Source organism: Lampetra planeri, chromosome 8, assembly GCF_965212315.1.
Source record: "Lampetra planeri chromosome 8, kcLamPlan1.2.h2, whole genome shotgun sequence".
NCBI lineage: Eukaryota > Metazoa > Chordata > Hyperoartia > Petromyzontiformes > Petromyzontidae > Lampetra > Lampetra planeri.
This window is the reverse complement of record NC_136114.1, coordinates 4489127-4510986: the sequence shown is the minus strand read 5'-3', so window position 1 is coordinate 4510986 and position 21860 is coordinate 4489127. Positions and strand designations below refer to the sequence as shown.

Below are 21860 nucleotides of genomic sequence, written 5' to 3'. Positions count from 1 at the left end.
AGGGATGGAGCGAGAAAACAAATAACATAGAAAACAGGGGGAACATAGACCTAGAGGAGGGAGAGAGGGGGTAGAGAGAGAGGGGGTACAGAGAGAAGGAAGGAGTTAGAAGGAGGAGAGCAGAGCGTAAAATCTGTTGTGAAATCTTTCATTTTAAAAGTGGGGGGGAGGGCACATAACGCAAAGCATTGAAAAAAAAACCGAAATTATGAACGAAGCAAAGTGCCGACTACACCGAGCATCTTCTTGTTTCCTCTGAACGTAAAAAAACACGAGGGAAGGAGCGAGCGAGGGAATGAGGTAGGGAAGGGAGCGAGGGGGTTAAGGTGGGAGGGATGGAGCTAGCTAGGAAGGGAACGAGGCAGGGAAGGGCATGCGGGAGGGAGGCAGGAAGAGTAGGAGGGCTCTCAACTCGCAGTCGCGCTCAGCCTCGTGTCGGCGCGCACACACGAACGCACGGCACGCGTGTGGGGGAGGCTTGTCCCTGGCTCTGGTTTCCTTTGCGCCACGCGCTGGGTTTGGACTGTGGCGCTTCAGAGTCACGGAGCAGAGCCGAGTTTGGGTATGTGCTGCACCACTCTCACGGCGAACGGGAGCGGAAACTCTTTCGTAAGTGTGCGTCTGTGTGTGTGTGTGCCTGTGTGTGTGTGTCTGTGTGTTCTTGATGGTGGGGAGCGGTGGTGTAGCGGTTAACGCGCTGCGCTAACGAACCTGGCGGTCCCGGGTTCGATTCCCTGCTCGCGGTCCAACACCGGTGGCTGTTAACCTGAACCGGTCCTGGACCTCCCCTAGGGCGACTTAGCCTCAAATGAGTAACCCGGTGCAGTGTCTAAATATCACGGCCAGGGAGACAAAGGCGGCCGCGCGTGGTGCCGGCAACCCACCCCCTCGTGTGCCGTGCCGGCCTTTATAGGTGCTCGCTAACAGCACTTGCCCCCTACCGTCTGTTAAGGCTACACGGGGGATCTTTGTCTTTGTTGTGTTCTTGATAGTAAGTTGGTTCGGACATCGTGTTAAGGATCCCAGACATGCACGCGCGAGTGAGTGGCTGGCCGTATCATCCCCAACTCAACAACACTGGCACCTTTTGCATTGCCGAATGACTGCGGCGGTAAATGTGACACCTTTGTACGCGTGCGTCTGTGTGTATCTTTGTGTGTCTGTGTGTCTCTGTGCCTCTGTTTGTCTGTGTGTCTCTGTGTCTGTGTGTGTGTCTGTGTGTGTCTCTGTGTGTGTCTGTGTGTGTCTGTGTCTCTGTTTGTCTCTGTGTCTCTGTGTGTCTGTGTGTCTCTATGTGTCTGTGTTTCTCTGTGTGTCTGTGTTTCTCTGTGTGTCTGTGTGTGTCTCTGTGTGTCTGTGTGTGTCTCTGTGTGTGTCTCTGTGTGTCTCTGTGTGGGGAGCGGTGGCGCAGTGGTTATCGCGATGCGAGCCCAGCAACCCGAGCTCGATCCCCGCCTGCAGGAAATAACAGTGACGATGTTTGGAACCCGTCCTGAGCGTCCCCTAGGTCGACTCGGCCTCAAATGAGTGCCTGTCGCGGTGTGTAAACACCGCCACTATTGAGCCGTCAGGCGGCCCGGGCGTGGTGCTGACCACCCACCCCTCTGGTTGTGCCGTGCAGGCCTTAATAGGTGCTCGCTAACAGCACTTGCCTCAACAGTCTGTTACAGGCTATACGGGTGATCTTTGTCTCTGTGTGCGTGGGGAGGGCGGCACTCGCTTTTAGCACTCTGCTACAAACCTTGAAAGTGGCATCTGGTGATCCTACACGGGACTGTACTCTGGCTTCTCATGGTCAACTCAGCGTCGAGCGAGTCCTTGGGGTGCCGTGTCAACGGCAGTACCCGGGGGGAGACAAAGGCGGCCAGGTGTGGTGCTGGCCACACAACCCCCGTCTGGCGATGCGTTGCTGGCCTCAGTGTTAGCTAACAGGACCAGGCGCTCCACGGGGGGACACGGATCCGAATCTGAATCTTTATGTAGACTGGAGGAATCCGATGAGCAATGAAGCTCTGTGTTGTGCCCACACATGCCCATCTGGGCGGCTTTACGAGTCACGGCAGACGGCGAAACGCGTCCGCGTGCGTTCTGACTTGTTGCAATCCGAGTGTGAGCCCGGCTGCAACTTTGAACCAAGTGTTGCCTCCGAAACGTCGTGATTTTTATTTTTATTTTACTTTTAATAATTATAATTTTATTTTTTACCTACGTGGCTTTACCGAAAAAACCTAAGAGTTTGAACCAGGTAATTAGCTGCACTACGTGCACAGAACTGCCACGTAGTATGAATGAATCATGCTCACGTGCATGTATTTGTTTATGACGTCGTGTGTGTGTGTGCGCGCGTCCTCCTTAATGGATGATTGCAAACGGCGCTTATTCTGGCAGCAACAGGGGCTAGAGAGCAATCCTAGCGTGCGCTGCTTGTCATCGTCAGCACTTGCCTCGATCTACACGAAAGCGACCTTTGTCTTTGGATGCTTTGTGTATGTATTCTGTATGGTAAATTCGGAACTATATGGAAGTTTAACACGTGGGCTTTTGCGACCAATATTATCCACAAACGAGGTGATTTTGGGTTAGATCGCGTAACTATACACCCGTGGTATATATTAGTTCCCTTTATATATCCATGATCACGTGTGTGCGCGATTGTGTGTGATGCACAGAGTATGAATGTGTCCACAATGCAGGGCAAGTGGCGCAGGTGTCAGAGCACTCTACTCGCTGTTGGAAGGTTACGAGTTGAAATCCTGGATCGGGATTGACTCGGCCCATCATGTTGTTCAGGGTTGATAAATCAAGTACTAGTTTGTGGGAAGTTCACTTTGTCCTATGCAGAGACCGGTCCTTGCGAGATGAATGTGGGAATTTCCACCACGGGCTCCCAGCTTTTATGGGGGAGATATGCACGACCTCAATGTTGATTTTAGCAGGAAATCACGTTGACTTTGACTTCATGGATAGACTGACCCTTGCCATAAGAATGCGGAATATCCGCGGGTGACTTGGGCATAACCAACGGAGACAGGCACCGATCGTGGAGACAGTTTCTTTGCAATGATATGAGCTGGTACCAAAAGTATGAACTCCGTGTCATGGACTCGAATTAAGAAAGGTGCTTGGAAAAATAGAGTGGTCACAAAGCGATGATTGAAAAGTGAAAGTAAAAAAACACTTGGAGATTCTGATTCTCATTTTGAGGAAATGGCTGAGACCCGTCACCTCGGCGATTTGCCTCGTTGACGATGGAGGGATCGGATCGATTTCTGCAAAAAAGACGTTTGGGCAAAGAGGAACATTTGCCCACACGCGAATCAAACCCCCTTGTTTGGTTAATAGACGACGGGGAACATTGCATAAACCAGCGCCACATGTATTTATAATTCATTTGAGTCAACGGGTGTGTGCGCATGCCAACAAGCCATTCTTTTGTCAGTTTGGCGTAAAAAAAAAAGTTAAATATTTTTACCCTTGAGCCCAGTAAAACAGATGGTTCAAATTTAATCACGAAATGCCTACGGTAACAATACTTCAAGTCGCATTTCGTAATGAAACCGTTTTGGGTGGCTCAGCGAGCACCTCGCAATCGGTGTTAGCTCGGCACCATCATCCTTCCAGGGTCTATAAAGTGAGTACCGATTTGTGAGGAAGTCAACAGTGGTTTGCCCGTATACGACCTCACCCCTGCCATAGGCATGTGAAATGTTTTTGCCACTGGCTCAGGGCTGTAAATAAGAGATGAGAACCTCCTCAATGACAACACGCTCATTTAAGCGATACAAAAAAAAACCCACTCGGTCTTTATTTGTTATAACGAGGGCATTGTTGCCATCTTAAAACTCTCATTTTCGCCGATGGCGATCGCCAATTATTTCTATATCAAGGGGCATGTGAACGAACCAACTTGCGTCGGTCATTCTTCTTCCCGCTTGGTTGTGGGTAACGTTGAATCCTGGAGTTGGGGCCCTGATGGTGGTGGTGCACAATAGCCTCTTCTCGTGACTGGTGTGTTGATATCTGTTTATCCAGCTGGGTGGCGTTGTGGCTTGGAGCCTCTTGCCTCACAATCAGAAGGTTTCCAGTTCTAATCTTGGTCAAAGGTCGACTCAGCCCGTCTCCCTCTGGGGGTCTATAATATGAATGCCACTTTGTAGCAAGTCAACAGAGGGTGTCCTATGGACAGACTGGTCCCCACAATAGGAATGCTTTATTTGAATCGCTGTCTTAGGACCACCAACAGAGATGAACGCTGCCCAGAAATTGTTTAAGTAATGGGATAACACTTAAAACTTTTAATTTATTTAGTTTCAGCAAACATTACCGCAGTTTCTAAAAATCAAGAATTATATCTCGTGGGCACTGCACTCGTAGAATGACAATGCAATTTTTTTTAATAAAGTTAGTCGATCGTAAGTGAGCCTTGTCATTGTGTGGCGTTACATATATTAGCATTCCAACACAAACAAAGTGTTTTAATAAGTTGTAAAACAGCTGTTTAACAGTGTGCTATAGAAAATATAAGAGGCATGCTGTCCATGTGACCATGTTAAAGAACAGGCCTTGCATCGTTAATGACGGGATATGACTATGGCGGAGAGGAATTTTTTCGAGCACAAATATAATTTTATTTTTTCAATTGTGCTCAATTTTTTTCGGAAGGAACGTGGGAAAATGAAAAATATGCAAACGAATACACCCATGCAGTACTTATGCAAACAACTTTCTAGAGAATTCAATGTGTCTCTCCAAAAGCTATTTTGTCACATTTTTATGTTTTGTTATTATTGTATCTAGTACCTACAAAGTGTGCTTTTTATTATTCCAATGAAGGCAATTGGCACACAAAGGCATCTTTTAGGAAGTATGATCATATTTACCCACTGAAAGCTCACAGAGTCTCAGGAGATGAGCAGGCAGGTCTTGCATTGGGACATTTGGCCAAATGTCGTGAATGAGCGTTTGGCACGTGGGAGGAAACCACAGCACCTGGAGGAAACCTACACATACGAGTGATGATATATACTTATAAGAATGCTGTGCTGTACTGCATTTCCTTGCCACCTCGCAGCCCTAGTCTCAAACACTGGGTATGCTCAGGCAGTCTCTCATCTAAGTAGTAACCCGCCTCGACCATGCTCATCTTGTGAAGATTTGATTTGCTCTTGATAGAATGATCATCAAGGTGATTCCTCCTCGAACACTCAATGCCAGGAGGTGATCGTGGCTAATGCTGTTGATGCCACCACACGACTCCAGCAGATCCCAAGCTGTTTAATGGTCGACACCCAACCACCAATGTGTCCCAGAATCTGGAATTAGGTCTTCTCATGTTGCTGCCCATCATCGGGTCCCACCCACCACAACCTCCTCTACCCTGCTGGTGTGTCCCACCCACCACTACCTCCTCTATCTGCTGGTGTGTCCCACCCACCACAACCTCCTCCATCCTGCTGGTGTGCCCCACCCACCACTACCTCCTCTATCTTGCTGGTGTGTCCCACCCACCACAACCTCCTCTATCTGCTGGTGTGTCCCACCCACCACAACCTCCTCTATCTGCTGGTGTGTCCCACCCACCACTACCTCCTCTACCTGCTGGTGTGTCCCACCCACCACAACCTCCTCTACCCTGCTGGTGTGTCCCACCCACCACAACCTCCTCTATCCTGCTGGTGTGTCCCACCCACCACAACCTCCTATATCCTGCTGGTGTGTCCCACCCACCACAACCTCCTCTACCTGCTGGTGTGTCCCACCCACCACAACTTCCTCTATCCTGCTGGTGTGTCTCACCCACCACAACTTCCTCTATCTTGCTGGTGTGTCCCAACCACCACAACTTCCTCTATCCTGCTGGTGTGTCCCACCCACCACAACCTCCTCTACCCTGCTGGTGTGTCCCACCCACCACAACCTCCTCTATCTTGCTGGTGTGTCCCACCCACCACAACCTCCTCTACCTGCTGGTGTGTCCCACCCACCACAACTTCCTCTATCTTGCTGGTGTCTCCCACCCACCACAACCTCCTCCATCCTGCTGGTGTGTCCCACCCACCACAACTTCCTCTATCTTGCTGGTGTCTCCCACCCACCACAACCTCCTCTACCTGCTGGTGTGTCCCACCCACCACAACTTCCTCTATCCTGCAGGTGTGTCCCACCCACCACAACTTCCTCCATCCTGCTGGTGTGTCTCACCCACCACAACTTCCTCTATCTTGCTGGTGTGTCCCACCCACCACAACTTCCTCTATCCTGCTGGTGTGTCCCACCCACCACAACCTCCTTTATCCTGCTGGTGTGCCCCACCCACCACAGCCTACTCTATCTTGCTGGTGACAACACCGCCCTTTCTAAACGTAAACCTGTGGAAAATGCCTGTGGCACAAGAGCTATAATCCATCCATTCTAGCGGTCAGTATTAACACAATTTGGATACCCTTGGTAATTTAGCTATTGAACCTGATGATGGTATAATGAGGTTAAATGAAGGGCATCGAATGCAAAAAGCATCGCTATAACTCCTGCATCAAATCACCACTAGAGTGGCGGTCACCTCCACTGAAAGGCCTGAGCCAGATGGAAATTCCACATTCTTCTGCACGTGACAAGTTTAGCCACAAGGTGTTTGTCGGGTAAATGTGGCTGTAAAGGCGGTGCGGGTTCCTGTGTTGCTGTGAAATGTTTCTTAGCTCGATATAGCTTAAAGTTATTAAAAAGAAGATTTATTTTCATATTTACTTCATGAATATGAATATTAAGTAAATATTCTGAATATATATACTGAATACATTAAAAAATATCTATAGCAATTTAGTTCAATTAAATTAATGTGGGCTCAGCTCGGTCGACTATTTCTTTCGGGTTATTAACTTGAGTACCACTTTGTAGCAAGTTAATAGTGGTCATTACGTGGATGCACCGTCCCCTACAAACACCTTCACATCACCACCAACGCGGCCGACGAGCGCTGCCGCAGGCTCCAGTGACCGGAGGTCACTCTCCCTCATGCTGATGCGTGCACCGCGTGCAACACTGGCGAATTGGAAATGCCCTACGAAGTGAGTAACTAATCGCGGAGACTCATTATCGACGACGTTCTATTTTTTTTCTTTCTGAATCGCTTGCTCCTTTCAAAAGGGTGTGTGCGTGATGGGGCCCCGTTGCTCGGGTGAGCGGGGAGACACTTTGAAAACGTTTAAAAAAAAAGAGAGAAAATAAAACCCCTAGCAACATTAGTTTGGCCACTACGCCGTAACACAACGAGACTCTGGCATTGTTTCGATATCCTCAACATCGGCAGGTGCGGGGTGCTTGGGGAGGAGGAGCGTGCGGAGTAATATTCGTTCCAAAGGACGGCGCGTTCGAGTACATTCCTCCGGCCGCTCAGAGTCGGGATACGATTGCAGACCGATGGGTCACGGTATTACATGATAGCCACTGCCTTCCCAACTCACCGCTCGCTCGCTGCCCTTTCCTCCTGGCAATGAGCGAGTGCAGATCACACCGTGTCTTGCGCTGCAACTTCATTTCAGACCCGCGTGTCGGGTTGTGAAATGTTACCGGAGCCCTGGCGTTCCCCTGAGGGTATCCCGCCGCTTACACGTCGGCCGGTCCGTCCGGCATTTATTATTGATGAGCAATAAGGTATTCAAACGGGCAAGTGTCCCCTTGCTCAAGCGAGCGACGGGGTAGTGTGAGCTGAGCCGGAGCCACTGGTGGGAATTCCACATTCCCGCGGTGGGGGCAAGTCCTTCCGAGGGGGCAACCACCCCGGACTTATTGTAAAACTTGTCGCTCTCACTCAGTTCATCTCGACATGCAGAATTGAGTGCTTCACGTGATTCAACATCGTAATGTATGTTGAACTTCTTTAGCACCGTACTTATTGCACGAGCCGCACAACTTGATGATATCACCGTCATGAAAATGTTAGGGGTATTAGTTTTATCACGATCTAGGTTCGAGCTGATATTTGTATCCACCCCTATTGTGTTCACGAATCGGGTTCGCCTTGAGCCACTTGGGCTCGACACCTGTGGCTTGGTTGTTTCTCTCCGCCTCCTCCTCCCGGGGAACGGGACGGTGGGTGGGCTGAGTGAACCGCCGACCGAGACTGGAACACAGCAGCACCTTGGAGTCAAGGGCTCTGCCAACAGCGCCCCACCCAGTCGGACTAATAAGGCACTGGTCTTCTTGGTGCCATCCCACGTGGTGGTTTTAAAACATGGGCAACATGCGCGGAAGGAGAGCCTAGCATTGGAATGGAATCTAGCCAACAATAGCAGTCTTACAGTGCAACTCATAAACTGCCCCTCACTCCCATTGATAGCATGGCCAAGCACGGCAGGTCTCAATGACTCACTCATCATGCACTGACCTGGCTATGTTTCATCATAAACATGAAAAGTGTCACCTTTGAGGATTTGGTTTTAGAACGGAAAATTTGCTGTCTCCTAGGGCCAAGACATTTAGCATGTGTCAGATGCATACTGTCATTGAGAATGCAACTGTGAGTGGGTGTGTATATACGGCCAACACTAGTGACGATTATCTGAACCGGTCCTGGGCCTCCCCTAGGTCGACTCGGCCTCAAATGAGTACCACTAAGAAGACAAAGGGAGCTGGTCTTGGTGCTGGTCACCCACTCCCTCTTGTGCCATGCTGGCCTTCATAGGTGCTCACTAACAGCACTTGCACTGAAAGTCTAGCAGGCTATGAGGGGGATCTTTGTCTTTTTGTATGTGTGCATACATGTGGGGTAGGGTAGTACAGTGGTTAGCGCACTGCGCTATGAACCTGGCAAGCCGAATTCGACTCCTGCTCATGGTCAACATCATTGACGAATATCTGAAGCAGTCCTGGGCCTCCCCTTGGTCTACTCGGTCTCATATTAGTACCTGGTGTGGTGCGTAAACATCACCATTGGAGAGCCACAGGTAGCCCAGCATGGGGTTGGCCACCAACAGTCTGTGGAAGCTACAGGGCGGCTCTTTGTCTCTGAGTACATGAGGAGCAGTGGCATTGTTTTTTTGGCCTGTGCTGCGAACCTTGAAAGCGGTATCTAAACCTGTCCTGGGCCACCTGTAGGTTGTCTCAGCCTTAAATTAGTACTTGACGTAGTGCGTGGACATCAGCGCTGATACATCGACATATGGAGCTGGTGCTGGCCACACTCTGAAGGACTTAATAGGTGCTTGCTAACAGCACTTGCCACAACACTGAAGTCGTTGCCTTTATGGGGGTGTGTGCATGTGTTCATTTTAATCGTGTGTGTATATGCGACGCATCTCTCCATCACTGAATAAATCATTAAAGTGTTGAGTAATTATCCTGACGTGTGACTTTAAAATAAACGAATCAGATCGTGTACAGTTTAACGACACCAGACAGCCCCTTAAAGAATGTACAATTTATTTTTTCACAAAGTGTCAAATCTGGCCAAGAAAATGTCTCCCCCTGGCTTTGTGAAATCAATGTGAATTAATATATATTTGGGATGGTTACACATTGCTCATTCATAATAAAGGTTTTTGCTCATGCTGAAATTGTTAAATAATATCAATGATGGCTTTCAAACATATTAAAGCCAGGGATGGTTTCATTTTAATCCCCCGCCCCCCCCCCTCAGATGTATCCCAATTGCGCTATTGGTGTCATGTCATGAGGCGAAACATGCATTTGGAACTCACAAGAGGAGCACTGCACAGAGAATGGTTCACGGAAGTAGATCTCACTGAAGCACTCCTCGAATCCAGCCAATGGCATTCCCACCCACCCTGCTACACACACTATGAGAGTGGCAATTTCAATTCCCAGAGCTGATGTCTAGCCAAATTAAGTGGAAACCCAAACTGAATCCATCGGGTTTTGTGTGTGTGTGTGTGCAGTCATTGGTGAACGTGTTGAGATCACCATCTTTCTCTGTACTTGTGAAACCCGTTAAATCGCAGGAGATACTCACGATTTTTCCCAGAAATCTCAGCGGTGCTGGTTCAGTGCTCTAACCTTGACATATAAAAAAAAATAGACAAGAAGACATTGCATTGTGGGTAGCCAACACTCTTTGCACATTGGATGGACTGGTCCTGTCATGGGGACATGGAACTTTTGCCACTGGCACAGGTCCGTCGAGAGTGGTGTGAGGAAGGACACACGTGCAGCATAGATGTTATGTTTTGAACGCATAGTGTTTGTAAGAGTTAGTGCTTCAATTATGGGCATTTTCAAAGGCAGTAATGTTTCTCTTGTGAATTCATTCTTTACATGTAATATAATAAAGTGAGCCCCCCCCCCCCGTCAATGTATTGCCTTTATTGCATTGCCGCAAATGAAAGAATCGCGCTTACGAGATGAATACAAATTGCAACAACATATGAAATCACTCCGACTTACAGAAATGCATTAACTCGTCTAATGCGGTTGCACAAGGTAATTCGCAAGACGAAATATTTAATTAAATGTGGTGCTCTCGTCTCGAATCAATTCAATGAGATTTAATAACCACGGAGCTTTGTAAACCGGTAAGGTCGTCCGTGTATGTGCCGTGTGGAAAATTTTCGCTGCATACATTATTTAGTGCACGAGGAGGAACCTCTGCGACAATCAGCGATCGCTCACGAAAAGGTGAATCATTGATAAATGCAAAAAGCCCCGGACAAACATGTGAATTAACTGAGTAAGCAAGTGTAGGTAACGAAAGCAAATCAACGCAGGTTATGCAACTTCAATTAACGGTCCCTGTGTTATGTAAGCCTCACTTGAAAGCCAAATTAGCATGTTAAACGGTGGACATTAGCGCCCACTGTGTAATGGGGGACATTCAGTCTGATGGCGCTTCCACGGTAGCATTTACAAGCCGATGGTCAATTTTGACTCATCATCGCCAGCACTGTTGGGTGAACGCCTCCCCGCCGTCGTTCCGTAATGTTAACAATCCATCTCGCCGTCTCCGAGCTGGTTTCATGGACACGGCGGATGCGGTCTCGGGCGAGTTTAACTCCTTTGGCTGCTGCTCTGTCGTTAGTCTCGGAACCAGCGGGCCTCATCCCATCTAGCGACGTGACCCACGCAGGTCAACGTGGTTTCGTGCCACGTCTCTAACTTGCAATATGTCCCCTGATCCATGTGCTCCTCCCTCTTCGTCTCAGCGTAGCGCCAAGCATTTACCGCTTCACGCTTCCTTTGAGCCGCTATTCAAGGGTTTGTTCCATTTTCGTTGTCAATGCTCACATACCTGATGCATATTTCACAGCGCGAAATACACAGTGGTGACTAAAAACAAAACGGGTTTTCTTTTAACACATGTTACTTTTTTATTTTTTTTTTACGACGGCTCACAACCCTCGCTCTATTTTTGTTGTTGTTGATCATTTTGTTCTCGGTGCCGATACTCTCGTGTGTTTCCCAGGCGTGTCTCTCTGGCAGATGTCTTCGATTGTTGAACAAGCTCGTTGGACAACACTCTTGTTTTGCTCACATTTTTTGTCGAGCCCCCAACTCTTTGCAGATTTCCAAATTAAGTTAGTCTATCACTTCCTTTATTTAATTTAAATTGCCCGCAGCAAAAACTAAAATGGTTATGGTTTTCTCAAACTCTGCTTTATGCCCACACTCTATAAAGTGAGCACCATTTTGTGGGAGGTCAACTGCGGTCATTAAAGAGCGGAGACCCTGGTGCGTGCCATAGGAATGTGGAATTTCCCATCACTGACTCCGAGTGTCCTTGACAGAGCTGAGTGCCACCTTGATTGTACGTTTCAGTCCAGAGACACTGACTGTAATAAGGCGGTGAGTCTTATTTTGAATGTTTTTTATTTTACCAGTTAAGGCCCACTGAGCTACATAGCTCATTTTTTTTTAGAAATGACCTGGCCACAACGCAATGACTCATAGTGTGGGAATTTATAGCAGCCAAATAGTCTACACACATGTTTCTAAATGTGGAGGGAAACAAGACCCGGAGAATAATCCACGCCACCACGGAGAGAACATGCACACGGGCGTCAGGATCAGGATCGAACCCACGATGTCTTGTACACCATGCGAGGTAGTTCACATCTCACCACCATGACGCCCACTTTGAAAGGAGATCAGGTGGGAAAGCATAGCGATTGAGTGTAATAATGTTTGTATAATGTGCTCTGCATGGAAACTAATTGCAGGTCTGATGACATTTATCTATCTTTATGTTATACTGGTACACTGCATGTCAATTCAATACGTAGCCATGCAATTGCATTTCATGCATAGCAATGCACATGCCCAGAGCGATGCAAATGGTTTGTGTTCTGTCGACGCTATGCAGTGAGAGGTCATCACTGTTCAAATGTTCCTTGTGTAGTTCTCAGAACGTCTGCGTTTATAGACATTACGCGTTACAGCTCACATGCCCGAGGGCGACACTGATTTGATTCACAGGACTGTCCTTTTATATAGCGTGACTTAAAATCCGCCAAAGTCTTACCGAAAAAAAGTTAATAAAAGCAATACATTAAAAAACAATCGTTATACAACTTTTGAACTGGTGTGCTGGGCCAGTGACGGAAATTCCCCGTTACTATGGCAGAGACCACGAGTAAACTCAGTAGCCTGGTGGTGCTACGTTAGAGAGTGATCGACTCCAAATGAAATGGTTGAGTTAAAATCTTGGTGAACGTTTTCTCAGGCCATCTGCCTTCTCGTGTCAGCGCCACAGTGGAATTGGTGCATGAGGAGCTCGCTTGCATCACGGCAGATGCCTCTTGAAGAGACAGTGTGTGGAGCAGTGGCACAGTGGCTAGCGCACTGCCCTTCAAAGCCGATTCAATCTCTGGCCATGATTAACACCAATGGCGAAGATTTTAACCAGTCCTGAGCTTCCCCTAAATCAACCCAGCATTACATGAGTTACTGGTGCGATGTGTAAACATCAGGACTGGGGAGACAAAGGCGGTCGGGCATGTTTCTGGAAACACGACCTCCTAGTGTACTCGGTATTTGTGCTTGCCTCAACAATCGGTATGTCTAATAGGGTTTTTTTCCCCTTTTTCTGGCAACAAAACTGACACCTTTGGCAAGGAATCATGTTAACATTAACCACAATACTTGCAGTCAAATGCAAACAAAAAACAATACTCTGATAATTTATGCATTGTCCTTGAAACTGATTGGTCCACACCAGAGACAGCTTTTTTAGAGCCAAGGCTCATATGGTTTTCGACCAGATGACTCCAAAAGGCACACCAAAAGTGCATTTGACTGCAAGTATTGTGGTTCATGTTAACATGATTGCTTGCAAAAGGTGTCAGTTTTGTTGCCAGAAAAAAGGGGAAAAAACCCTATTAGTATATTTTGGTACTGGCAAAGGAGGCTTCATGATGAAATCGGTACGTCTGTATGGGGGATATTTGTCTTTGCTTCTCAGACGTGGCCCACAGGATAGATTGCTGACCTCATTGTGCAGAGGTGGAGATTCATTCCCCACTGCAGTGTGAGCATTCTCCAGGCCCTCTGCTGTCCTGCCGTGAGCAGTCAATACAGGACTCACAGGCAGCCAGCAACAGCTTTCTGCGTCTAATGTAGCGTGATTGCGGTGAACGTTAGCAGCTCCAGCGGGTGTCCGATGTTCGCAGGGTTTGCAATGCAGACCCCGTCACACGTCAATGTGAGCATTGGAAACGCCTGCAGTGTTCATACCGCGGTGTTAAAAAGAGCATGCATATTCGTCACTCTGGAGTTATTAATCATGTGTTGCAAGACTGTCATTGTCAGTTTCACAGCTGTTAATTAAAGAATGCACTCTGTTTTTTTTTTGCATGAGCGTCTGTCCCAAGACAGCAACTTCTGTAATGTTCAACCCTTTTACTGATGCCCCAAGGATCAAGTCTAACGTTCCCATAGGTGGACTATTAGAGCAGACGCCAGGCTGCTGAATAATGTTGATTGTAATTCACACTTGCCCTGTAAGGGTAGACAAATAAAAATTTCCCATTGTCTCGTTTGCTTCTGTGACTCTTTATTCAGATGTTAATTATTAGGAAGCCAATGGAGCTTTGCACTTTTAAATCTGGATAAAAAAACTCGTTTCTTTAGAAGTGCTTTTTTGTGTTTAGTTTGTTGTCCTTCCCCTGCACCTCCGATTAGCACGGTATGCTACGTACGGTGCGAAATAAGTTCAACATACAGACATAGTATCTAACACGGCGCTGCACCATTTGAAACGTGTACGTAGTGTTCGTCATCTAAACAATGCATACTACAGATCTGTTCCCGATATTCATATAAATAATAAAAACAAATCAGGCCTAGATACAAAAGTTTCGATGATCCGAGTTTGGCTTTGCTTCGATTTGACCCAGAGGTGTGACGGCACAGGGAGTGGTGTCTCTCCCATGATGTCACGCCCGTGACTTTCACGCTGAAAGTGACGTCACGTGACCTGATTTCGACGATGTTTGACATCGCTTTTTCGTTTAAAAAAAAGTTGAATATACTAACGTTCATATTACAATGATTGTTTTTAATCATGGAACCTCACGTAAAAATATTAAAATATGAATGTTTACGATGATTACATGAAAGTCATTAAAATTACATATATATTTTTACATCAGTAAAATATACAACTTTACCCTCAACATCTCAACGTCCAAATAAAAAAAACAATGTAATCTGAATCTCATCCCAGGTATTTGGTCAGGGCCCTACGGTGGCGAGATGTTATCTACCTCGCCTGGTATACAGGAGGCCATGGGTTCGATCCCGACCGTGACGCCTGCTGTATATTTGGAGTTTGCGTGTCTCTCTCCCTGTGGTTGCGTGGATTTTTCTCCGAGCCCTCTGCTTTATTCCTGCACACTGAGAAGCAACACGCGTTCAGAGCTATATCGGCCAGTGGGTCTTACCTGGTAAAATAAAAAAAACAATGGTGGTGCTGTCGATTTGGCAGTGGTGCAGAAGCACAATTACCAAAAATAAAAAAAAACTTCGACAATTTCGTCAATAACACTACGTGGCCTTAACATAAAACGCATAATAAGCAACATTCATGGCAGTGGCTACTTCTTCATAGCACATAAAAGAGTGTTGCTATTTAGTGATCGTCCTACAAATACTGCAAGCACGTGTGTCTGTAGTGTTTGTGCCCATTGGCAGAAGGCCTTGTAGGCGGAGAAGGAGTAGACGAGGCAGGGGTGTTGATGTGTGCTGGGTAGTCACGTGCTCCAACCGCAGCGCCACATGGCGGGGGTTGCGATTCGTAATGCTGCACCAATGTGCTGAGAAAGGGCACACAGATGAACATACCAGATTCTAGAGCAAACACGTATTTTACAATCGTGAGATCGTGGACAGGTGAGAGTCTGAATGGGTGAGGGATTGAACAGGTGAGGGCCTGGATGGGTGAGAGCATTGAGCTGCTACTTGACGATGGACAATGGCGCTTGGGTGTTGAGCACGTGCAGTTGGCTGCTGGTACAACTGCGGAGAAACGCCGCTCTGCCAGGGCAGTCGTGGTTCTGGTCACGATGACTGAGTCGTTGGACGTACTCCGTAGGACGTGGGGGTTTGCAGTGGTCAGTGGAGCGAGAGGAGGTTGGGGAGGTATAGCGGGAGACCTTGAGAGAGAGAGCTGGCACATGATAGCGATGTTGCACCGTGTCCTTGATTTGATGGTAGAGGCAAGTGTAAGTTTTTTTAGTGAAGCCACGGACGCCGTACGGCCGTGCCCATGACAGGTTGTTTTTAAAGCCGCTGTGTGGTTTGTCGAGGCGTTTTACTTCAGTCCGTGTAAGGATGGCGTTGCATTAATCAAGGCGAGTGCCAGCAATGCTGCGAGCCAGAGTGTTTGCTGCGGCAGTCGTCAACATTGGGCGGATGTGCCGTAAAGCCCTCCAGGCACGTGTACACAAGAACACGTGTGACACGACAGGATTATGAACACGGGAACAAGTGCCTTTTAACATAGCCCCCATGAGTCCAGACCAAGGCGGTTCACTTGTTCGCACTCACTGAGTTATAAAACACAGAGGAGTGACGGGACGTGATAGCCCACTACAAGAAGGGAAGCTTAGAATTGTATTAGCGTCATGATACTGGATATGCCTGCCCTTTATTAACTCCTGTAATCAATCAGTCGTGACGACACTTAAAGGTTAATTCTAGATTTGAAGCTTTCGTGACTGCAAGGATTCATACTCTTAGTTCTTTCGGTAAAGTCACGTAGGTAAAAAATGAAATTAAAATTAATAAAAATAAAACAATAAAATCACGACGTTTCGGAGGCAACACAAGTCTCCGTCGTCAGGTGGGACCGTCACAGCCAGATTTGCTGCATCAAGTGAGGTTACTATTTTCAAGCAAACATTTACCCGTAAAAACTGACAACCCTGAACACGATGCCTGTGAACTCTTTTTTTTATATCGCATTTGTTTTGTCTTTTTAACTTTTTTTTATTACAAATAATTAAAAAATATGCTCTCGTTATCAAGGTCAGTTGACAAAGTGTCCACTCGAAGCACTTGCAGAGCAGTGCATCACACACAGCCTTTGTTTGAGAACAGCCAGCCCATCCCAGTCAACATGCCAACGTCGGGCCAACGTTGGCATGCGGTTGGAACCTATGGCTCAACGTTGGCTCAACGTTGACCCAACCTTCCACCTCTACTGGGATGGTTCGATTTTAATACAACTACGTCACAACTTTGTATCAATTGGTGGCTTGTTACATTACACGATTGCATGGCTGTAAGAGGTGGCTTAGACCTAGTGAGGTCTTCATCTAGCAGTAGATTCATTCTGGTCGGTGATGATGACATCACCGCTTTGTTATTCCATTTCTGCATTAAGTCTGCAGTGACTCCACGAGAAGACGCGAGACATGGGCAGCTCTCTCAATATGACTAAGAGTAGTTTAAAGTATTTTTGTTTCTTTTCACTCGCAAAGTTTGAACACACATTGGACATCCAGGGTTCTTGACTACGTGCCAACAACAACAGAAGCAGCTAGTGCATATTTTAAAATGTGCATTTAAAAAAAAAGGCAGTTGCACAAGCGCTATACATGTTAACAAAGCGATATGTATGAACTGCGGTGTATGCGTAGGTGTAAGAAATTCTACAAACGACATTTGGTAGCAATTTTAACGCAGACATTCCCCCGCGATTCCACCGGGAGACATACAATGTTTGTGTAATGATGTGCGTTCCATTTTTTTTTTGTCACGGAGAACGAAATGAACCACACCACCAGAACATTAATCTCCCCTTCATGACAGAACAATACAACTGTGTTCTGATATAATGGGGCAATTTCGGCCGCAAATTCACCATCATTTCATACATTCCACGTGCCATTTCCAAACACAACCCAACATTTGTGAACATTCGGGCAGCATCTTAACGACTCTATTGCTCAAATGCAACGACTCAGCGTCGCGTGCCTTCATTCATTGGAACCGTGCGGCTTTATTCATTTCACAATGCAGCTGTTTACTGATGAATGGATCAATGGATGGATCTGGCTGGGCGGAGGGGGTAAGCCGGTCGATGAAATGAGCACCGCTTCGTAAGCCCTCAACAGCGGTTGCCGTATGGAGAGACTCGCTGCCGTCATAGGAATGTGGAATTTCCACAGCAGTGGCTCAGACCCACCAAAGTGGATGGGGCTGGCCACAAGGCTCATTCGAGTTGGAAGTTGAGTACTTGTCAAACTGAGCATGTCATGTAACAGGAAACTTGAACAGATAATATATCTCCTTCATATGTCTGTCTCTCTGCAAAACGAAAATAAATGTCTTTTTTACACAACCATCAGCCTCACGACCTTCTGGGAGTGTATCATTTCAGCAGCGTTGATTCAGTTCAAGCAAACTCTGGGCCGGTTTTGACATTCAAAGTGTCTCATTAGCAAAGTGAGGTTTGCTTGAATCATTGCTGGTGAACTGTCAGATGTCCAAGACAAGGTACTGGTCCTAGTTCAATGCTAAATAACAAAACACATACTTAACACAAAGCAATCATTAGCATCGCTGTGGAGAATATAAGCAACAGAATAGATACGCCGACAGTACGTGGCCTTCATACATCTGTCTCCCCACGTAACAAATTAAAATATTCTTTGCTTATAAAGTTGCCTAGTAACCAATGTGCCCGTGCACCCAGGATCCACAAGTTGTTTTCAAAGACCCCCCTTGTGGCCTTAACTGACTGTTGGGGCAAGTGCTATGCCGAGCACCTTGGACGGCCGACACGACACACAAGGGGGTGGGTGGCCAGCACCACGCCCGGGCCGCCTTTGTCTCCCGAGCGGCGATGTTTAACACGCCACACCAAGGACTCATTTGAGGCCGGTTCGAACCGAGGGGTGGGCCCAGCGCCGCTTCAGAAAATGATCACCGGTGTTGGCAATGAGCGGGAATCGAACTCGGGTCGCCGGGCTCGTAGCGCGCTGCGCCAACCGCTACACCGCCGCTCCCTCGGTTCGAGCGGCAGCACTGCTGCGCCCCACGAGGTGTATCCACACACAGAGACACCCACCGCTGTAGCTGCGCGGGCAGACGGGAAGGTTACAGCCCCCGCCGCCACTCAGCCCAACACTGCGGGGCGTTGCCGCGGCACTTTGTACTCCCGAGAGGAGATGTCAGTCGCAGCTGCCGCTGAGGACCTGCTCATTTGGAAGGGGGTGTTCGTGGGTCGTGCAAGGAATCGCATGCAGCGAGGTGTCAAAGCGGGGGTGGTAGAACATCAAGTTGGTTGCTGGTAGCACGGTACCCTGTGTCGCCATGCGCAGCTTTCTCCCAGGCACTTTGGTTTCGTCCCACGTTTAAAATCGATTAATCAATCCGCCTTCATTCACGCGATACATGCCACGGTAATAAGGGCATCTCAAAGTGCATTGCATGCGATAAAGTTGACGTGGATGTCCAACATTTATAATATATGCGAAATAAAATATGTTTAGCATAACATCCTGTACCCGATGCGGAATAATGGAACAGTAATAAAATATCATATTATAATTAAGACCAAATGCTAAAATGGGACACCCGGCTTATCGAATATGAGGAATTATCCAAACATGAGGCTCGGTGAGATAATTTAGTTAAATAAGATGATTAGCTGAGAACGATAATCATTTCAACTTGTAACGCGAGAGAGAACCACTCAAGAGACGTGAAGAAGCAGAGATGAGCCGGCATTCAATCAGTGCCAATTACCTAAGTTGTGTGCTCCTCTCTCTGTAGATATGTTAGTTTGTTACCGGCCGACCCAATGAGCATTTACACGTGGGACAAAACCAGCAACCCAGAGAAAGCCCACGCGTGCGAGGGGGCAACCCACTATCCCATGCAGATGGAACAGGAGGAGCGCACATTTGTTCTGCGTCCCTTTCTGCCAAACCAGGAGGCTCATTGGAAGGGAGTTCCAAATCATTCTCGCGGTGTTCCACCAACCCTCGCTGCCTCCGCAGTGCTGGTTTACAGGCCGCGTGTGTAGCTACCATCACCCAGCTGTTGTTGTATCTGATTGCGCATCAATGCCGATGCAGTATAGCAGCAAATCGTGCAATCTGTACAAAGCCTACATACAAAAGGGTTGCCTTTGGACATGTTTTCATAACTATTTTGTTTATTAAAAAAAAAATCCCCTAAGTGATTGCTGGCTTCAGATGGATTTGTGGGTTTTGGAGAGAGACGCAGTTCGTTCCAAGTATGCAATTTCCAGATCAGCCTTTTCACCATTTTCTGCCGACTTTCACTTTTAATTTTGTTGGAGCACCCATGTGACCTGTCAAGAGCCCCATTATTCATACGAGAGAAAAAAAATATCATACACACGCAGGAACGTGAATCTGGAGCAATGCATCCAGATGTCCTGTGTTACCCCTGCTCAAAATAGACCTCTTTTATATACCCCCAGAAGCCCGCATTCAAGCTGGGTGGTGGTGGCTATGCACGCCTGGAACCCATCGCTGTGATGGGCTACAGGGTAGGTGGATCGCACAAATGTTGCGAAATTACCTTCCCGTGGGCGTCGAGGATGAGCCATATCCTGGCTCGCCAGGAGAAGGTTGTACGTGAAAGTACCGACTTCCAAGTTTTCCATCTGTAATGGGAATGTGTTTCCCCCCTTGCAATGTGTGGGTTTTGTCCGGGCACTCTGGTTTCCTGCCACGTGTAAACACTCATTCATTGGCCGATGTTGGCCAATAACACCTTAATATATAGAGGACTGCAGATCTAGGGGGAGGGGGTGTAATTGGTGCCAACTCGGTGCCTGTCTTTCCCTTCCCGCTTATCTTTGGTTCCTCCTCGTGTAACTGAGCCATTGCTCTCTATTCGGGAGTTAGCGAACACTGTAGGGCACGTTAATAGTTTCAATGTGTTATGAATGTGAAAGTGCAGCAATTCATCCATGAACATTGATTCCAAAGCGCACGGTACACACATCCAAATGCACGTGTAAAAATGGATGGTTTTGCATGTTCACGTTGTGCAACAGGTTTCACATCATTCATGCAATCACTAGAGGCGCTTCCACTCATCTCTGTGTAAAAAAAAGAAAAGATTGAATCTTTGACTAGATATGTGACCCTGAATCGCCACAGTTCATCAAAATCTCCGGAGTTGTGAACCACTGCACCTCCAGTCAAAGTCAAGGTGTCTTCCTGCTCGAACCGACAAATCGGGCCATGCCTTCCTCTGTTCGTGGCTCTGCGTCAGTGCTGGAAATTCCACATACCTTTGGTCAGGCCCAGTTTATCCAAAGGACAACCCCGCTGTTGACTTCCCACAAGGCGGCATTCATTTTTCCGAGTTCAATTACCGACAACTCTCAGTAATCTCACTGATTAAATCTGGCCAGATCTGCTGCAACAATGCCAAATTGCGTGAGTAATGTGCGCGCGAGTGGCGGCGGTGAGACGTGGTGGCAGCGTGCTCGAGAAACCAGCTTTAATGTGTGCGCCAAAAGCACTGATGTCACGGACACCGGAGTGATTGTGAGTGAATTTGATCCATGACCGGGACTTGAGCTCGTCGTTGAGTCGAGTTGTCTTAACCATGGCCGGCCACGTTGGCTGGTCATGTGAGGCATTTGGAATTAGGAACATTTGGGAAGAAATGTATGGAGACAGGTGTTGGGTGGGTTGGGAGTTGGGGAGGCAATGTCCGCAAAATCGCTACTGGTTCACTCTGAACTTGCGCGATGGAAATGTGTGACACGGTGCAGTCTGCACTCCCACGTGCGTGACTCGCAGTGGGTGTTGTGCTGAGCACTCGGCAGCTTTGCTTCCTCTGTCCTCCCCAAACCACCTGCTGGGTTCACCCTACGGACATCCACTGCAGTGTGTCATTGCTCTGGGAAACAGCTTAGCAGAGCCAGCATTACGTCATTGTAGCACAACCGATCTTCCGCCCTGTCTCGCTCTCTCTCTCTCTCTCCACTCGGTTCACTTATTATGGACTCCTCGCACTATATTCACAGCCCGATGGAGACCCCATTGTCTGTTTTGTAAAGGAGACCCAAAGAAGCATGAATGTGGTCTGTAACTCTGAAAATACGTGAACAGCGTTTACACAGTGCCAGCAACTGTCACTGTGGGGTCAGAATCACCGAGTCGGCATTTTTGAGGTCCAAGAAATTGTAAATAGAAAGGTATTGCTTTGACTCTCATGCAATGAACATTTCAGGTGATAAAGATTGGTAATGTTTATGCGTTGAGTGCTTTTGCAGATGTTAACATTGTACTTTTAAGTAAAGTTGGGGTGGGCAGGTGGCCCAGAGGTCACAGTGCTGAGTTGGCACCGATGAAATCCTGGGTTCGAATGCGGGCAGCTGCCTGTGATTAAACCGGGATTTCAAGCGTAGAGGTTTT

At 47.6% G+C, this 21860-nt stretch overlaps 1 protein-coding gene across 1 annotated transcript in view; it reads left to right on the top strand.

Moving 5' to 3' along the window:
- Positions 1–416: 416 nt before the first annotated feature.
- LOC144720223 (tetraspanin-18-like) overlaps positions 417–21860 on the top strand; it is a 104624-nt gene continuing 83180 nt past the window's right edge. Inside the window, exon 1 of the mRNA XM_078596746.1 lies at positions 417–562. The gene's annotated coding sequence lies outside the window, so the exon portion shown is untranslated. The remainder of the gene's footprint in view (positions 563–21860) is intronic.